The sequence below is a fragment of the Columba livia genome, chromosome Z (genome assembly GCF_036013475.1).
Source record: "Columba livia isolate bColLiv1 breed racing homer chromosome Z, bColLiv1.pat.W.v2, whole genome shotgun sequence".
In the NCBI taxonomy this organism is placed as follows: Eukaryota; Metazoa; Chordata; class Aves; order Columbiformes; family Columbidae; genus Columba; species Columba livia.
Genome location: NC_088642.1, coordinates 56,782,133 through 56,800,021, shown reverse-complemented (window position 1 = coordinate 56,800,021; position 17,889 = coordinate 56,782,133). Strand labels below are relative to the sequence as shown.

The 17,889-nt window shown below is 39.5% G+C and overlaps 1 long non-coding RNA gene across 1 annotated transcript; it reads right to left on the bottom strand.

Moving 5' to 3' along the window:
• Positions 1-971: 971 nt before the first annotated feature.
• Positions 972-17,473, bottom strand: LOC110362954 (uncharacterized). Its single transcript, XR_002420696.2, has 3 exons — positions 17,171-17,473; positions 5,892-5,983; positions 972-5,801 (listed from the first exon to the last, which is right to left on the bottom strand). It is a non-coding gene; the product is annotated as an uncharacterized LOC110362954 (long non-coding RNA).
• Positions 17,474-17,889: the final 416 nt, after the last annotated feature.

The following is a 17,889-nucleotide window of genomic DNA, read 5'->3' as shown; positions in this document are numbered from 1 at the left end:
TCAAAATAGCATTATTGAGTGTGAAAAATGTCCATAATCTGCCTAAAGCACAGATCATACAGCTTTCCAGTGGACAGTCTGTTTGTATCAGTGGCATATATGCCAATTGAGTTCTGGGGTCTCATTCAGCATTGCTGTGCTGCGTGTAAGCATAATTGTGTATAAACACATATCTGTATCTAGAAATACCACCAAAGTCCTTGAAGTGGATTTCTAATCCTTCTCTCATCTAGAACACAGTTGCTAATTTTACTGGTTTGATACAAGTTACAAAAATATTTCTGGACTGCTTCTAATTCTGTTAGCTAGCTTTTAAATGGGAAAAACAGTGTAAACACCTATGACTTATGCTTACATCTAGCTGCATTCGAAGTAAATAACTTTTAAAAATGGGAACTGTCTTGAGAAACTGACTTATTTGTCATACAGTACAACATGGAATGCTACTAGTTTGTGGAAGCTGTGGACACAAACTGTTTTGTATTAGAAGGCCAAAATTTTTTAAAAAGTTATTCTCCCTCAAACTTACTCCTTACTTTTGCCTCCCACCCCTTATGCCAATACCCTCTCCCCGCCCTGTCATTTTCATGCTAAGATTTAAATTAACTACTTCAATTTGATTAGCTTTGACTGACTTAACAGAATAATTATATACATAGCTGTAGCCAAGCAACAGAGCAGTGGTGGTAGTATATATACTTAAGAAGGAAAAATGGGAAAGATGTCCTAAGTATGCTTCTACTACTGCATATATTGTGTTTGGCTGTCTCCCAACCTATAGAGAATAATTTTGCAAAAAGGGTTTTCAGCATACTTCCTAATGGAAATGTCTTGGATATTAAATCCAAATCCTGAAGTTGTTACATCGTTGCTTAACTAATGACAGACCATAATAATTGAAAAGGTGATCACATGGCCATTAGAGTTGTTAGTTTATTTCAGCTGAAGAGCAAGAAACAAAACAAAACACCTTATATTTTCCAAAATATATTTTTTCCTGATAGTAATGAATTATGCATCTGGTTATAATTTGTATTTAAGGACATACATATTTGTGGGGTTTGTTTTGTTGTGTTTTCTAATGAATACATCTTTTCAGAAAAAAATGATCATGTTCTTCTGATGTCCACAAGATGGCAGGCAATATCTTCTTTCTTAGCATCTGTAGGTTTGAGCATAAGGTTTACAATCTTCTCAGTAACAGAGAAGACCTTGGGAAACAATTAAGGAAGTATTTAAGAACTGTGTGGTTAGGTAATTTCACAGAAGTCTAACTGATGACTTTTATCTCATTCTATCAAATAGTTGTGAAGTTAATAATTTAAACCAGTCATCATGATGGACTGCTGTGATTCAGCTAAAACTTAAGCCATTCTTGATACTAGACATGTTTTTCCTTTGTTATTAATTGAACCTAGTTCATATTGGAGAGGGGGATCTTGGATGAGCAGAATTTAGTTACCTGTACTGAAATTTATTAGTGGTCATGTTTCTTCCAAAAGTGTCATCAAATTTTAATTGTGAGCATGTCTGCTAGGATTGTCAGCCAAGAGAAGGGCTGTTTGATGGTTCATACCCGCAATGAGAAAACTCAGGCAGCTAGGAAGGAACTTTTGTTCCCTGCTTATGCTGCTCTATCTACCACTATTGTTGTTAGTTAAAAGTGTTTAAATATTTTTCTGGTTTACACATACAGCATAGAAACCAGTACAAAGAAAACAAAGCATGTGTTATGTCATCAGTGTAGGGCCTGTGTCAGGTTACTTGGCTGAATATAAGCTCGTCATACTAACCAAAGTTTTATGCAATACAGAATATACACAGTTTTCCTTGTTTCGTAGTAAAATCTATGCCTGTATCATATCACAACCCTGTGCCAGAGTCCCTGTCTCCTGCTGCCATGCTGCAGAAGAGTGCGTTCTTAGGCATGGCTTAAGGTGGGAGCAGGGATATCCTGTTTCCTCTATGTAAGCTGGGAATAAATAAATAAATAAATATGTATGTATGTAAATATATGTATATAAATCTTCTGGATACTGGGATGTTGTAGGGCTGTCTGGATACTGGGATATTGTAGGGATGTCCTAGCCAAGCTGGAAAGTCTGGTTACACCAGGCTTGGTAAAATATTCAGGAGGTGACTCAGAGAAAATAGTATCATGTAGTAAAACTAGTAGCATTTTAACCAGCTCCTTGGAAGTTTCCATTCCCAGTATGACAAAACTCACATTGATTCAGGAGTTCAGTCCAAGGACACTCTGGCATGCATTACTTTTAGTGGTCTGAAAACAGGTGGTGAAATCAGAGTACAAAGATACATACAAAACACTCTTGCAAGAATGTCTAATAAACACACCTGCTTTTAAAATATTTTTTTTTCTGTATTTGAGTCTGGAATACCAAGCAACAGAAGTTTTTTGTCTTGCTTTGTTTCCGCAGTCTGAAGTTTTATTCTCTTTGAAAGGACCATATTCTTCTAGAATAAATAACTGCAGTTTAATGTGATGGCTAGCAAGATTGCATTAGCTTACAGTGAAGCAACAGATAGTATCAATGTCTGCATAGTAAGGCATAGCTGATATTATCTGCTGAACAGTTTCTGCTAATTGTAGAACATTCTAGCACCTACAATGTGTATGTTACTAAACGATGTGTGAGAGACAAAGCTTGTTTGATTACTTACTGATGCAATTCAGATATTGCAGAAATAGGACATAAAGATGTGGAGCTTGATGCTTTTTGAAAGCTTATATCTATGTGTTCAGTAATTCCCTCAGCTTTTGGATTACTATTTCTCTTTTTAGTGCCGTTTCCACACCAAAACCTCCACTGGCTTCTTGAAAAATGCACAGCACTGCTTTCAACTAGTTTAACTGCATTCCCTTGTCTCTGCACTGCGTTGTGTTGTGCCACGTGGACATACTTCATGGTTGGGGCTTAAAATTATCTAAATTTTGAAACTGCTGAAGGACCCAAGCTTTTTTTTGCAAAAAGCCTTCAAATGTATTTTACAGCCCTCTCTACCTGTCTGTTTTTCAGAAGTAGTTAATAGGTGTCTTGGATTAAATAACTGTGGTCTAAATAGTCCTGACTAGGCTGAATCATAATCATATCCACCTGAATGTCAGGTGTATATCACGTTTTTTTTTTTCTAGCTACAGCTGATATAGATCAAAATGTTTGTGACCAGTCTATCACTTATTATAAAAACAATTGAATCTTTTGATTTACATTTCTACTGTGCTACAAAATGAAAGATACAACACAGTGTGATTAATGGTTTGGTACAATCTTCAAGAGAATCCTACCCACAGGGGCTTTGGTAGCACAAGAAAAGTAGTACAGGGCAAGGCATCTCAGGCAGCTTCCACCATTGAAGATGATGAAATAAGGCTCTTATGTGTTTGAGAGTATGTGTTCCAAAATACCTTGCATTTCTCAACAGCCAACAGTGATTGCTACCAGGAATCCCACAATGAAATGTAGAAGAACGAGACTGGGGACCTCAGTGAAGTAGGTTAGAAGTTCACTGTGTTGTCATGAGTTGTGCAATGCTTTGCAAATGAATAGATGTGGGCAACTTGGAGGTTAGTGTTGAGCTATTTCTGATCAATGTTCCTGCAGAAACAGCCTGTAAGAAGTAATAATGTGTTACAGAAGATAGTTAGCTGAAATCTGTTAAGAAAGTCACAAACAACTGCATGAGCAATGGATTTTTCATCTTGCTAAATGTAATAATAGCCAGGAATATCTTCATTTCAGATTTTGATGAATCTGAGTAAATTATGTTTCCGATGAGTTGAAATGCAAAAAAAAAAAAAAAAAATGATACCAAAACGTTTTCTGACCTAGAGCTTAAGTACTACCTGACTCTTAATTCCCACTTTTCATGGGGAAGAATAGAAGGTGAAGATGCAAGAGACTTAGAGAAAAGGTCAATCTCTCAGAGGGAAGAGCCTGTTGGAAGGGCATAAGCTTAAGTGGGAGTGAGTACAGCAATAAAAGGACCAGATGTTTGATGCTTAGGAGATTTCAAAAGTTTAGGAACACTTGACAAAAAAAAAAAAAAAAAAAGCCAGTTTATCAAAACTGTCTGTCTTTACTGCAAGGACTGATTTCACAATAACATGAAGAATGAAAACTTGAACAAGTCACCACTGGATTAATTCATGGAAGTTGTATTTAGAAGTGCTGGGAAGAACAGTACCCTTTCAAAACTACAAGGAACATGTTGCCCCAGTGGTAGATTTGCTTTTTTATGTCCAGGAATATCTTGCATAGGCCCTCACCTCTGTTATCTTTACGGAAAGCTGAAGAGGCTTTGTTAATTTTCAAGGTACAAAGGGAAAGTTTTTTCATCTATGGAACAGCATTAGAGAGCAGAAGATGAAAATTATTGTCCTAGAGACTGAGATTGCAGGGAGGGAGGTAATGAAGGAAATGGCTGCAATGTTTTCCCTGACTGCTAATTATCAGGTTTTAGGATCATTTTCCCTTCCCTGGGCTTTCTGTTACAGCATTTTTCACACACTAAGCAACAGCTGAGCAAACAAGAAACGTTCTGGTGAAAATTTCTCACCCATATCAAGAAGCAACATGTTAAAGAAGAAAGTAGCCCTGCTGCAATACTTAGAATTGAACTATTAAATCAAATTCACTTCATCATGTAACTCCTCCCAGCTTCTTGGAAGTTCAAACCCTTTCACCATATTTTCTTTCTCCTTTCCAGTTTGTTTGGCTTTTTCCTCGGCAGCATGCAAAATATTGTGTTCATACCATTGCAAAAGTGGCAACAACGCATCTGCCACAGAGTTGGATTTGGTGAGTGATAGGTGCCTGACACAGGACTGCAAATGAGGAGAATACGTCCTTTGGCTCAAGCATGTTATCTAGTAGTTTATATCATTACTTGGAAGTTTCTACTAAATAGCTTTTTGTAACTGGGATATTAGTCTTCTTCCATCCGCTTTTGCATCACCAATTTGTCTCACAAGGCTCCTTCCAACATGACACCTGCTCTGCTTTTTTCCCCAAATAAGACCTGCTGTTTTCCAGTGGGTTTGTTGGTGGATGATGAAAACTGACTGCTGGTAGTAGTACAGGAAGCTAACTCACGTGCTGTATGTGAGGTCTGACAGAGCTGCTCTCCAAGCTGCTGCTGGGTCATTTTGTTTTGCCCTAAGTGTAGCAAGGCTTGCATGATATGAATAAAGCATCTGGTATGTTTATTGCTAAATTAACTACTTTGTGGAAGCACTGTGTGTATCTCCCTCAGTTCTCTGAGTTCACCTGCATCCATCAGAAATGGTAGCAGTGATGGTTTGTTCATTGGAAGTTATTATATAATTTAAAAATCACTTCTTTCCTGCTCCTCTTCCCATCAAACAAACAAACACACATACAACAAACTGACCAAAAAACCCCACACAAAACAAAACAAAAAAACAAACCAATATGATTTTACAACTTCCATTATTCTACTTACTCTTTCAATTATATCCTGAGTTGCAAAGGTTCAAAACAGCCCATCTAACCCAGTATTAGATTCACGTGGAGATGTTCTAACCAGTTTTTCTGCATTATTAATATCACTACCTCCTGCACTTGAATTGCTCATTTTACCCCACACTGTTTACTTTGACAAAGAAACAGCAGTGGGAACCTGTAATTTATGCTACAAAACAGGTTGAAAAGAAGATTCTGTAGAACCCACTTTACATTACGGAACTAATTATCTCCACATAGCCATCATCCGTGTAGTATCAGAAGGTTTAATAGGAAGATTCATATACTCCTTTGTTGCTAGAAAAAAAAGATAAATCAGAGATTAGTAAATGTCCTCGTGAATTTTGGCAACCTTGTACTCATGTTTGGCAACCAGAATGTACTAACCTGCAATGGATATCTTGAGGTATTGCAAAAGGTTCATTTGTGAGTGAAGAAGGGCATCAAATTCTGGAGTAGTTTGAATAATCTTCCACTTCCTTCTTGGACAGAAAAGAAGAAATACTCTGTTTAGTTTTCAGATTATATTTTCTCACATCAAGCGAGCAACTTCAACAGTCATTAACTGCCACAAGAGGTGAGTAAGAAGGTGACACAAAAGCATTCAAACTGTTTTGTCTGATGTTAGAGCATATAAAAAAATTGAGCAAACTGACATTTTCTTCTTCTCTTAAAGAGAAATCAATCCATGGAAGAGAATCTGTACGAACATCTGTTTTGAACTACACTTTTGGTTCCATGCTAAATATTTAATACATATTTATTGCTCATAGTAGGCCTGTTAACTAGAATATAAATTTCTGAACCTTGGAAGAACTTGATACTGAATGACCCAGATGTTTGATATATTCTGAAAAAATCTTTGAGAAGCTGCAAAACGTTTTTTCTAGCCTTTTGGTTCACCACACTGTGGTATTCCTGGCAGCTGCCTCCCCGCATCGCTCCTGGACAGGCAACTCATAATGCTCTGACAGATCAAATTAGAAACGAAGAAACGAACAACGAAACAATCTGAGGATAATGCTCATACATAAGAAACAAATGTAACTTCATGAGCTGGTTGGTTTCACTGTATCTAGTTTCATTTCAGAGATGCGTAAGCCCCTGGCCTTATTAATTACCACATAGGGCTGAGACTTCATATGTGTAAGGTTCAGATTCAGTGTTTGTGGCCTCTCCCAGTTCAGTGAGAACTCTCAGTTGTGCAAGTTTTTCCCAATGTTAGTGACTATTACATTTGGTATCTCCCATTCGCTGTCACTGCAGCCAGGTGGAAGGTGCACAAGGCTGGACATGGAAGTTCAAGGAAGATCAGTACCTCTGTTGTTCCAACCTGTCTGTGTTGGAATTTAATCAGTTTCTTTATCTGCTTTTTTTGTATCTTTCTTACAGACTCGTTCCAACAGCATGAATTAGTGGATTAATAGAGAAAATCCTAACAAAAGGACACTTTATCTGGGCTCTGAAAAATGCTGCCAAGTTGCTATCAACTTCTTTATGCTGGTTGGCTAGTTTTTGAGTGAATGCCAGCACTATATTTAAACAAAGAGAATGTCAATGTGGAGTTGAAGGCCCTTCCATTTCAGTCCTCAAAATATTGCTAAACTAGGCAGTTACTTAAATGTTATCCTCCACTTTCTTGACAAATAATTCTGCTTAATTACTCAGAATTTCTAAAGTTAAGGTAATTACTTTTGCATTACTGGACATTATATATATATATATTCAATCAATTTTCAGTCCTGAACCAATTTCTAAAGAATCATGTCTGATACAGAGAAGGTTCTCTAATGTGATCTTGGTTCATTAGTAGAACCTCAGTATGTCCAGCATTAACTGATGTGATTAATACCTACCGCTTCACAAGTAGAATGTGTAATAGAGTGTTTTGCTGTGGTAGGAATTAGGTGGTTTGTTTTTCTTTTTGACTTTGCTTTGAACATAGCTGTTGCTGTACATGTACAGGAGGGGAGAGAAGCAGGGTGAGTGGTATGTAGTTGGTTCTTTACTTCTGTGAGAACACCACACCAGTTTCCCAGAATGGTTTATCAATAGCTTGGGCATTTTTGTACAGAAAGTTGCAGCAGTATGCCAAAGAAACAAACTGCCAACACTGGACTTTACTCTGAACTTTGAGTGAATATTTACATGTTTTGGGATCAGACCATAAATTGTCATGAACATGCATTGAGATATTACACAGAAGGTGTCTGCAAGAAGCAAAGGTTGCAAAAGGTTTGAACAGTCATGTCAATGACTGCAGCAATGCGATATCTATGCAGAACATTTCATCCGTTAACCTCAAAGCACTTCACTGAGGAAATAATTGGCCTCTTTATTTAATTCAGAAACTATGGATACCAAAAAACCTATACATCAGGTACTCTTTCTTCTTGGTTCACATTAGAAATAAATGTTTGCAAAGGCATGGCTCCAAGATGTGTTATTAGAAATAATTCTTTATATTTACACAAGTGCAGATTTTCAGATTGAGATAACCTATGGTTTTTTCTCATTCCTTTTCTGGTGTGGTGCTAGAAAAGAACAGGCTACAGGTCTTCTCACACAGAAGTTTTTTCATGTCGGATTATTGAAAGAATAGTGATTTGCTTGAGTGACTTTCTCTGCTGCATTAATTTATATTGCTACGATTTGTTGGTGTCTACTTGAATAGAGATTTTTAGCATCACATTTGTTTATAATCTTCATTTTCCTTATTTTAGACAACATGCAGAAGAAAGTATTCTCTCAGATTACAGGTTTTTTTTTTTTTTTGGTAAATTAAAACCTAAGTGCATCGATTTCCAGTGCTGGTTTAAACCTTTTTGGTGAACACCACCCTAAGGTACAGAGAGCAGCCAAATGACAGATAAACAACATTAATAATAAATAAAATCTCAAATAAATGGATTAAATTAATATACATGAGCCAGGAAGCCTTTGTGTAGGACAATGGAGTCTTTTTGAGGATACACTTCAAATCTTCACATGTGGATCTTGAAGGAAAATGGTTTTCTTCAAAGTGGCAACAATCCTGCTTCCTAGCAGAACTATTGAAATGACTTTTAGGCATGTGCCAGCAAGCTGGGACACAAAATCACATCAGAATATTGTTCATAGTATTTTTCACTATGGAACCTTTTTGCATATGATAGTGAAAACCCCTGAATCTTGCTTGGAAATCAGTCTTGTTTGCTTATTTTTGTGTTTACTTATCTATTTTACAGACCTTTATTTATATATTAATAGAGTTGTTTCACTGTTTTGAGAGGTTATCAGCAGTGTAAAAATCCTCTGGACTTCTCACAAAAAAGTGTGTATGGTATTTTTCAAAAGTTTCTTTATTTTGAGGACTCAAAACCTTTTAAGAAAACAGGGCTACTCTTGAGGACATACTACAGTAGTGAGAGCAAGAAATGAAACCCTTTCTCACAAGCTTTACTTGTAATTCATCAAGAGATAAATACTTCCTGCTTTTTTGATTGATTTTTTTTAAAATATTTACATTTACCTCTGCCACAAAACACCACCACCTATGAACACTACATGATAAGATTTGGCTTAGGAAAAAAAAGACCAATGGAAAAAAAATCAGAGAGATCCAGCAGGAATTTTGTCCCTCAGGAAGGCCCAATGGAGCTGCTGAAAACGAATATAAGAAGAAAGTTGGTTTGTCCTGGATATTCAAGATTACTTTAATAGTTGATATGTAAGTGAAACCACGTGTTTATCAGACTGTACTAAGGAAAGGTACTCATTATTTTTGACCTAGAAAGTATTAAACGGTTAGAAGGTATCAGGTATGAAGAAGAAATTTGTGAAGTTCTTACAAGAGTCCTCAATTTTATAGGCAATCTTGAAGTCCCTGTGAACCGCTTGTTCAGCATCTATCTGTGACAGACATGAGATATTCAAATCAGAACAAATGTTTACTCAGAACCCAGATTTAAACTTAGAATTAAAAAACGAGTGGTGAATTGCAGAATGTAAATTGACTAGCCTGTAATTAGGACCCCACATTTACCCTCCAGGGCAGAACAATAACGAACTGCATGACCCAACCACTAACTCTTGGGAACATAAAGAAACAAGACAGATTTGGAAACTTAGATCTGCAAATCAATAGGATGAGTTTGGAAAATGCACTGTGAAAGACTGTACAAAGTGTGCAATAAAATACACATCCCAACAGTATCCATTCTTTTGATGAAATTGTTACGTTTCCAAGAACTTAAAGTATCTACAAAAACATGTGGACAACTATGAAGTTCCGAATAAAAATGAAAGTACACTCCTACTCTACAATACACCAGTACTGATTCTAGGGACTAATCAATAGGCAGTTGTATCTAGCAATATGAATAAAACTGTTGTGAGTTGTGGTGATGTGCAGTTTATATTATTAGGTGATGTCTAAGCTTACAGGAAACTGACAAGTGATAACTAGACCATATAATGGGACAATTTTTGCTATAGGTTCATGCGTACTAACTATACAAGTTAAACATAATCTTGCATTGCAGGAATTACACAGCCGCCACCTAGTCCGTGTAGGGAATTATGTGGATGCCACCTCAACAGGGCTTGGCCCTTGGTTCTTGCTCAAAGATGAGTCATGAATCCACTGAGTAAGTAAGTGGTTTATTTATCCAACGTGCAGAGCAGCTCGAGCTGGGTGCCTCCAAGTATGGACCCCATTGCAGACCACGCATTCCAATAATTCCCTTACAAATTTCCCAAAATGTACCACCTGTTACCCAATCCCCAACTCCAAACATTTAATTCAGGTTCATTTTCTTGGTCACTGGGCTGGCCTTCTTCTGAAGTTATTACATTCTCTTGGAATTATTTCCTTGGTCCTTCTTCATTCTGCTAGCATCTGCCAATGTCAGCTAATTTTGTGATGCTTCATCAAAAAGTCTACTCTCAGACAGCTCTTGCAGCCGAATGCTTCAACTACTTTAGCTTCTAGTGCTAAGTAAGGCTGTTAATCCTAATAATTCTCGGCACTTGGAAATACACAGATTACAATTTACTTAGGGAATGGAACACCTAGTCCACTAATGGAAAATATTTGTCTATACATTTTATTCACAGCCGACATAATAGAAAAGAACTCCCACAGGAGCACTGGAAAATGCATGTGTTCAGTTCCCACACTTCTGCAGTTTCTCAAGAGTCGGGTACTTTTATGTAGGTGTTGTACTGACAGACTGACTGCCCAGAAGGACAGAGCAAGACATTCTGTTTCCAGCAGAGCAAATTCTGGTGAAAAACAGCCTACTTCTTGAAAAATATTCAGCTGATCCCAGGTAACAGAGCAACCCTGCTATAAAAAAAAAAAATGGAATACGCAATAACAGTTAATGTACAGTGAAAGTGTAACTGAAAGAAAATTGAGAAATAATTAAAGTACTGCCTATTTCACAGAAAGTAGACAAAATATCGTAAAAAGGTAATATGTGGAAGTGATGAGTAGATGTTGAAAGCCTGATGATAAAAAAGGACCAAAGTAAAGAGGCTAATGCTGTACCTATAAATAACATCTAAAGTAACTGTAGGTTCATGGTCCTAAGCTGGCATTAATTTGTTTGGATATGCTGGGAAAAAAGTGTTAAGATGGGTTTTTTTTTTTTCCTTTTGTCTAAAAGTAGCAATATGAGACAGTATAGCATGAAAACATATCGACTAGGTATGTTATACCAAAAACGCTGAAGTCCGCAACATCAGCAAAATGCACAAAGGAATCTTAGCACCAGACAACCAGCTTATGTAACAACTGACAGCAAAAGACTATCACTGTAAAAATATTATAATGAAATCAAAGATGCTACTCTTGTGATGTAGGATCATGTTTGTTTATCTAGCAAAACAGGAACACAAGGGACTATAAAACTGTTTATAGTGGAATTTTTCCTCACAGCTATAACAACAGACTACCCTCAACAAAGGGAAGAAGGAGAAAAGAAATGAACTGAGATTGAAAGCTTGGGCTATTAAATAAGTCCATAGTTGATGGAAAATCAAAGGAAAAGCTTGAGCAGAGTGTTAGAGATACACAGTCTGCAGTTCTTTCAGAAGAAGTCTGCACTTAGAATACCGTAAAGCAATTATGACACCAGCCTCTGAAATTCGTGAGGTGTTTCAAAAGTGTAGAGGAGAAATCAAACCAAATTAGAGGCTAGTTCAGAATTCCTGGGGTATACATAGGCATATGTATGTGTGTGCATGTATGGATGGATACATGTATGTATATCTTCATATTTACATATGTAATATTGGTATTGATTTATTTTAACCCTGGGAGGGGGGACTTTCTAAGACAATTGATGCTTTTCATAAATAAAATATGGAAAAGTTTGAAAGGTTGAAATTTGCCTAACTTGTTAATGTTATAGGAGGAGCTTGACTGATTCTCATTATGGTTAAAATACTGGATTTGCCAGGCCACACCAGACTCCTCCAAAAGAAGCCAGCAAGAGAAGGAGTCCTTCATTCCCTGTGCAGACATGTTAATGCCAAGCCTGCTTCTCACTTCTTCAGTGCAATCAGCAAGTTACACTTTTTAACTGGATCAGAGTAACAAAGAGTAACCTAAATGGTTCAATGTGGTTTACTTGGCAAGGTTAGGGCCATGAAGTGGGAGAAGAGTCCAGGGGATGCCTCGTGCTGGACACAGCTGCTTCCAGATGGCCCTAATACAAGACACAATAAGCAGAGCCTGTTGGTGACAGTGGTGGCACCTCTGTGATAACACATTTAAGAAAGGGTAAAAAATGCTGCACAGCAGCTGTGAGATAAAGGAGTGAGAAAAACACAGGAGAAAGAGCCCTGCAGACATCAAACTCAGTGGAGCAGGAGGGCAGGAGGTGCTCCAGGTTTTGGAGCAGAGATTCCCCTGCAGCCCGTGGTGCAGACCATGGTGAGGCCAGCTGTCCCCTGCAGCCCATGGAGGCCCATGGGGGAGCAGAGACCCACCTGCAGCCCAGGGAGGATCCCACATCAGAGCAGGTGGATGTGTGCCCAAGGAAGCTGCAGCCAGTGGAGAGCCCACAGAGAAGCAGGTGTCTGGTAGAAGTTGTGGGCTGTGCGGGGCCCACACTAGAGCAGGCTGTTCCTGAAGGACTGAATCACACTGAAGGACCCACACTAGAGAGTTTGTGAAGGACTGTATCCCATGGGGAGGACCCATGTTGGAGCAGAGGAACAGTGTGAGGAGGAAGGATCATCAGAGGAGCTGTACCACAACCCCAATTCCCCATCCCCCTGTGCTGCTTGTGGGGGGGAAGGTAGACAAGTCAGAAATGAAGGGGTGAAACTGAGCCTGGGAGAAACCAGAGGGGCTAGGGGAAAGGTGTTTTTAGTTTTGTCATTGTTTCTCACCATTATACTGTATTTTTAATTTGCACTAAATCAAAGTAATCTTTTCCAAGTCAAGTCTGTTTTGACCATGATGGTAATTGGTAAACAATCTCCCTGTCATTATTTCAACCCTTGAGCTTGTCCATCTTATTTTATCCTCCCATCCTGTTGAGGAGGCAGAGTAGGAGAGTGGCTGAGTAGGCATCTGGCAGCAAGCCAAGGTCAAACCCATCACCGTGGTACAATGAGATGCCCCTAACTTACCCAGTATATGTTTTACAGTTAGTTTTGGCTACTTAAGGCTACAGTCCAAGCTATTTTTGATTCTGTAATCAGTACTGTCAGCCAGTGTCTTGGAAGCAGTTTGTGCTAGGATGGCCCTGATCATGCAGTACTAACATAGTTTATTCATATTAAACCTATTTTAAACTTACCTGAAAAATCCGCCTCTCAAAAAGTGTGATGATTTTGTGTAAACACACAATGGGTAAAATGAAAGAGTATTTCTGATATATATTATACATACTTTGAGAAAGAAAACATGGCCTTCTCTTATTAACTTTAGGCATGAGCCCTGTCAGCCAAGAGGGCCACCCGTGTCCTGGGTGCATCCAGCACAGCATTGCCAGCTGGGCAGGGAGGTGATTGTCCCGCTCTGCTCTGCACTGGTGCGGCCTCACCTGGAGCACTGTGTGAAGGTCTGGGTGCCACAGGATAAAAAGGATAGAAAGCTACTGGAGAGTGTCCAGAAGAGGCTACAAAGTTGGTGACGGGTTTGGAGGGGAAGCCATATGAGAAACAGCTAAAGTCACTTGGTTTGTTCAGGCTGGAGAAGAGGAGATTGAGAGGAGACCTCATGGCAGCTACAGCTTACTCACAAGGGGAGGAGGAGGGGCAGGCACTGATCTCTTCTCTCTGGTGACCAATGACAGAACCCAAGGGAATGGCAGGACAATGTGCCAGGGCAGGTTTAGGTTGGACATTAGGAAAAGGTTCTTCCCCCAGAGGGTGGTGGAGCGCTGGAACAGGCTCCCCAGGCAGGTGTCACGGCCCCAAATCTGACAGTGTTCAAGAAGAGACTGGACAACACCTTCAGGCACATGGTGTGAACTGTGGGGTTGTCATATGCAGGCAGAGGATTTGTTCTCGATGATCCTTGTAGGTCCCTTCCAACTCAGGACATTCTCTGATTCTAGAGCTATGTTCATCCCTACAAATGTGTACTCAAACCTATCAGAAGACACTTTGTTCCAAAGTATGCTACAATGTGCTTCAGCTATATTTTCTTCAATGGGGTGGGATGTCTCCTTTCTGTCAGCTGTTTTGTGTTAAAGTGGTTTTGGCAGCTGTGACTGTCTACTTCAGACTTTCTGTTCCACACACAATGTTTGCACTTCTGCAACACCTGCCCCTCCCCCAAGCTTATGCTGACTCTCAGTGTTCAAGAGTTCACCTTGAAGATGAAATTGAAGATTAGGATTATTTTTTTTTTCCCTACGGAGGCACAGAACAAGCAGGGTGGGGAATCTGAGCAAAATTTAACAAGGGAAAGTGTAGAGTCCTGCATCTGGGCATGAACAACCCCAGGTTCCAGTATAGGTTGGGAAATTACATATTAGAGAGCAGTGTAGGGGAAAGGGACCTGGGGGTCCTGGTGGACAACAGGATGACCATGAGCCAGCACTGTGCCCTTGTGGCCAGGAAGGCCAATGGCATCCTGGGGTGTATTAGAAGAGGGGTGGTTAGTAGGTCAAGACAGGTTCTCCTTCCCCTCTACTCTGCCCTGGTGAGACCCCACCTGGAATATTGTGTCCAGTTCTGGGCCCCTCAGTTCAAGAAGGACAGGGAACTGCTGGAGAGGGTCCAGCGTAAGGAAACAAAGATGATTAAGGGAGTGGAGCACCTCCCTTATGAAGAAAGGTTGAGGGAGCTGGGTCTCTTTAGTTTGGAGAAGACGAGACTGAGGGGTGACCTTATTAATGTTTATAAATATATAAAGGGTGAGTGCCACGAGGATGGAGCCAGGCTCTTCTTGGTGGCAAACAATGATAGGACAAAGGGTAATGGGATCAAGCTGGAACACAAGAGGTTCCACTTAAATTTGAGAAAAAACTTCTTCTCAGTGAGGGTGACAGAGCACTGGAACAGGCTGCCCAGGGGGGTTGTGGAGTCTCCTTCTCTGGAGACATTCAAGACCTGCCTGGACATGTCCCTGTGTGAGCTCACCTAGGCGTTCCTGCTCCAGCAGGGGGATTGGACTAGATGATCTTTTGAGGTCCCTTCCGATCTCAAACATACTGTGATACTGTGAAGAATGCTAAGTCTATTAAACTTTACAAGAAAGGGCAATATAGGGATGCTTACAGAAAACATAATACAAATTTCTGGATTGTAGTAACTCTTTCCTTAGAGAAGGCTGAAGTAGTAAAGGCACAGTCTCCACATTAAGAGACCTTCAAGCCCAAGCAGGATTCAAACTGGGGTTAGGATCCTCTGTCTACCCGAGGTCAAATACTAGGTTCTAATATCTTCCTAATGTTAGGCCTGAACTATCACAGGAAACAGATATTGGGGTTACACTTATTAGAGACAAAAACTCAGACTAGGGATCTTTTGAAATGGTTAGCAGAGCAGCTATTAAAATGACAAAATGCTAGACCACTGTCCAGCACTTTTCCTTTTCAGAAAAAGGAAACTTTTCCTTCCTTAGAACTGCTAAAACTGAGAAGATAAAAGAAGGAGCAATAAGCATTAGATTTAAAAAAATCTTTGCATCTCAAACTTTTGACAGAGTATAAAAAAACTAAGGTCTTTAAAAGTGTTTTATATTCTTCACGTTTTCCAAGAAAGAGCCTAAAAGACTGGTGGCAGCTGTCAAATGACAAATTAAATACAAATATTAGTTTATAGCAAGCATACCTATGAGACAAATCTCCTCCTAGTGGAAATATATTTAAGCTTCATTCTTCTGAACCATAACTATGTAAATTTAGCCATACACAGAAAACTGTTCTTGAAACTTTCTCAATTTTGTTGTTTCTATGCCTTTTTTTTCTCACAGGTTTGTTGGTCTTATCATGGCTGTCAAATACTCATGTACAAATTGATTCTATGCAAACCAACCCAGATTTACAACAAAATCAATTATGTATTTTAAATCTCCTGCACTTGTGACTTGCTTTTTGTTCACTTCAGTTTATATTTTGTCTCTAAGTTCCACTTTTCCTGTTAATTATTTTAATTCCTCTGTCAGTACTTACAAAATTGTGAATGGCATCTCTTTTTAAAAATTTTATTTTATTTTTTAACTTAATTTTGTTTCACAGCTACCGTACACATACAGTCACATCTCTCACAGGGGTATCACCTAGGAGGAAGGACAGCTTGTGGACCCTGTCAGCTCCATATTCCAGCTTCAAGGTTAGAAGAGCAAAAATTAGATGCAAATCCACTTCATCCATTTTGTTTCAGGATCAAATGACAAAAACTATCCATGAAAGGAACCATAACTGAAACACAGTCTTTGAAATTTCACAAAGCTGCAGCAAACAGATGACAAGACCATTCCACTGAGGATCACAACCTCTCTAATCATGTCAGTCTATGAGGAACTCCACGTTCCACCTGTACAAAAGGTAGAGAATAACAGACTTCTGAACTTCAGTTATTTGTCTGAAATAACAGCTTTCAGCACTACTTTAATGCTCCCCCATCCCTCTCTAGCTGTGTAAGTAACACCAGGGGGATGAAAAAACAAGAGAAACCTCTGCCCCCAAAGCTTACCCAATTTGCTCTTTTAAGAATACTCCATGTTCGGCTCTACTTCTACTACTCCTTGTACTGCAATGGCAATACTGTGGTTCTTTGCAGACAGTTTAGCAAGAGGACGAATATTTGTATTTATGCTACCTGTGACTTATTTTTATACTTTACATGCAAGACCAAGAAGATGCAGTCTTCAGCTGTAATCATAAACCATTACTCCCCATGAGAAAAACAAGTAGGAAATCTTGCCCCTTACCCCCTGATTTTTCACTCTTGTTGGAAACTTCTATTACCAACCTGAATGGGGTTTAAACAGAAAAGTCCGCTTTCCTATTGTTCTCTCTCAGAAGTTCAGCCCTATGAATAACAGATGTACTAGAAAGACTCCTTTTTTCCCCCCCCGTCAGAAAAAAAAGGACTACCAAGCTAGTGTGTAGTTATACACTACTTCTGTGCTCAGAAGGCATACACATAATTAAAATTTTATTGACAACATGACGATGCAGATTTCAGGTCCCACAGTCCATTCCCAAGCTTACCTGTCTGACCTAAGGGGTGACGTAGAGGCATCTCCCCCTTCTGGCAGTGTCTCCTAGTGCCAGCCTTGAAATGAAATCTCATTCTCTGGTTAGCTTTCAGTGCCTGGATCCTGTTTACTGTGCAGATGTGTGAATCTCCAGTGGGAGCTCACAACTGGGATGAGGAAAGAACGGGAGAGTCCCTTAGCCGTGTCTTGACCTGCCAAATCACACTGCACTCTAGATAACGCTGTTGTGCAGGGATTCTTGGGGAATGCTGCAAGCACTGTTCAAGCTGCTGCAGGCCGCAGCACTTGGGGTTTTTTAATGAGAACGATGCTTTCTTTGAACATCCTATTTCCTTGGAATTTAATTTTCTGTTTTCTTTTTAAGTAGTTGGATAACTTATTAAGAATCTACCTGCCCCTAAGCCCCACCTATGTGTTTCACAGCTCTCCAAACCCTGTTGAATAGTTTATCATCAGGCAAACATTTGATGGGACAAGGTGAACAACAAATCAAAGCCTTCTTCAGACTCTGTCTAGACACGCTTTTCACCACTGTAAGTTTCGTACCTGGCTTCCTAGCCAGGTCTGCTCCCTTCCCACCCCACTCCTCTCTTCCGCCTCCCAGTTTTTCCACTCACTGTCCCATTTACAACACATCTGTCTGCAAAGGCAAGCTCCGAGCAGCCGAGCTTGCTGCTTGGTGCCAGGTGGGCGCTGCACACCCACAGCACC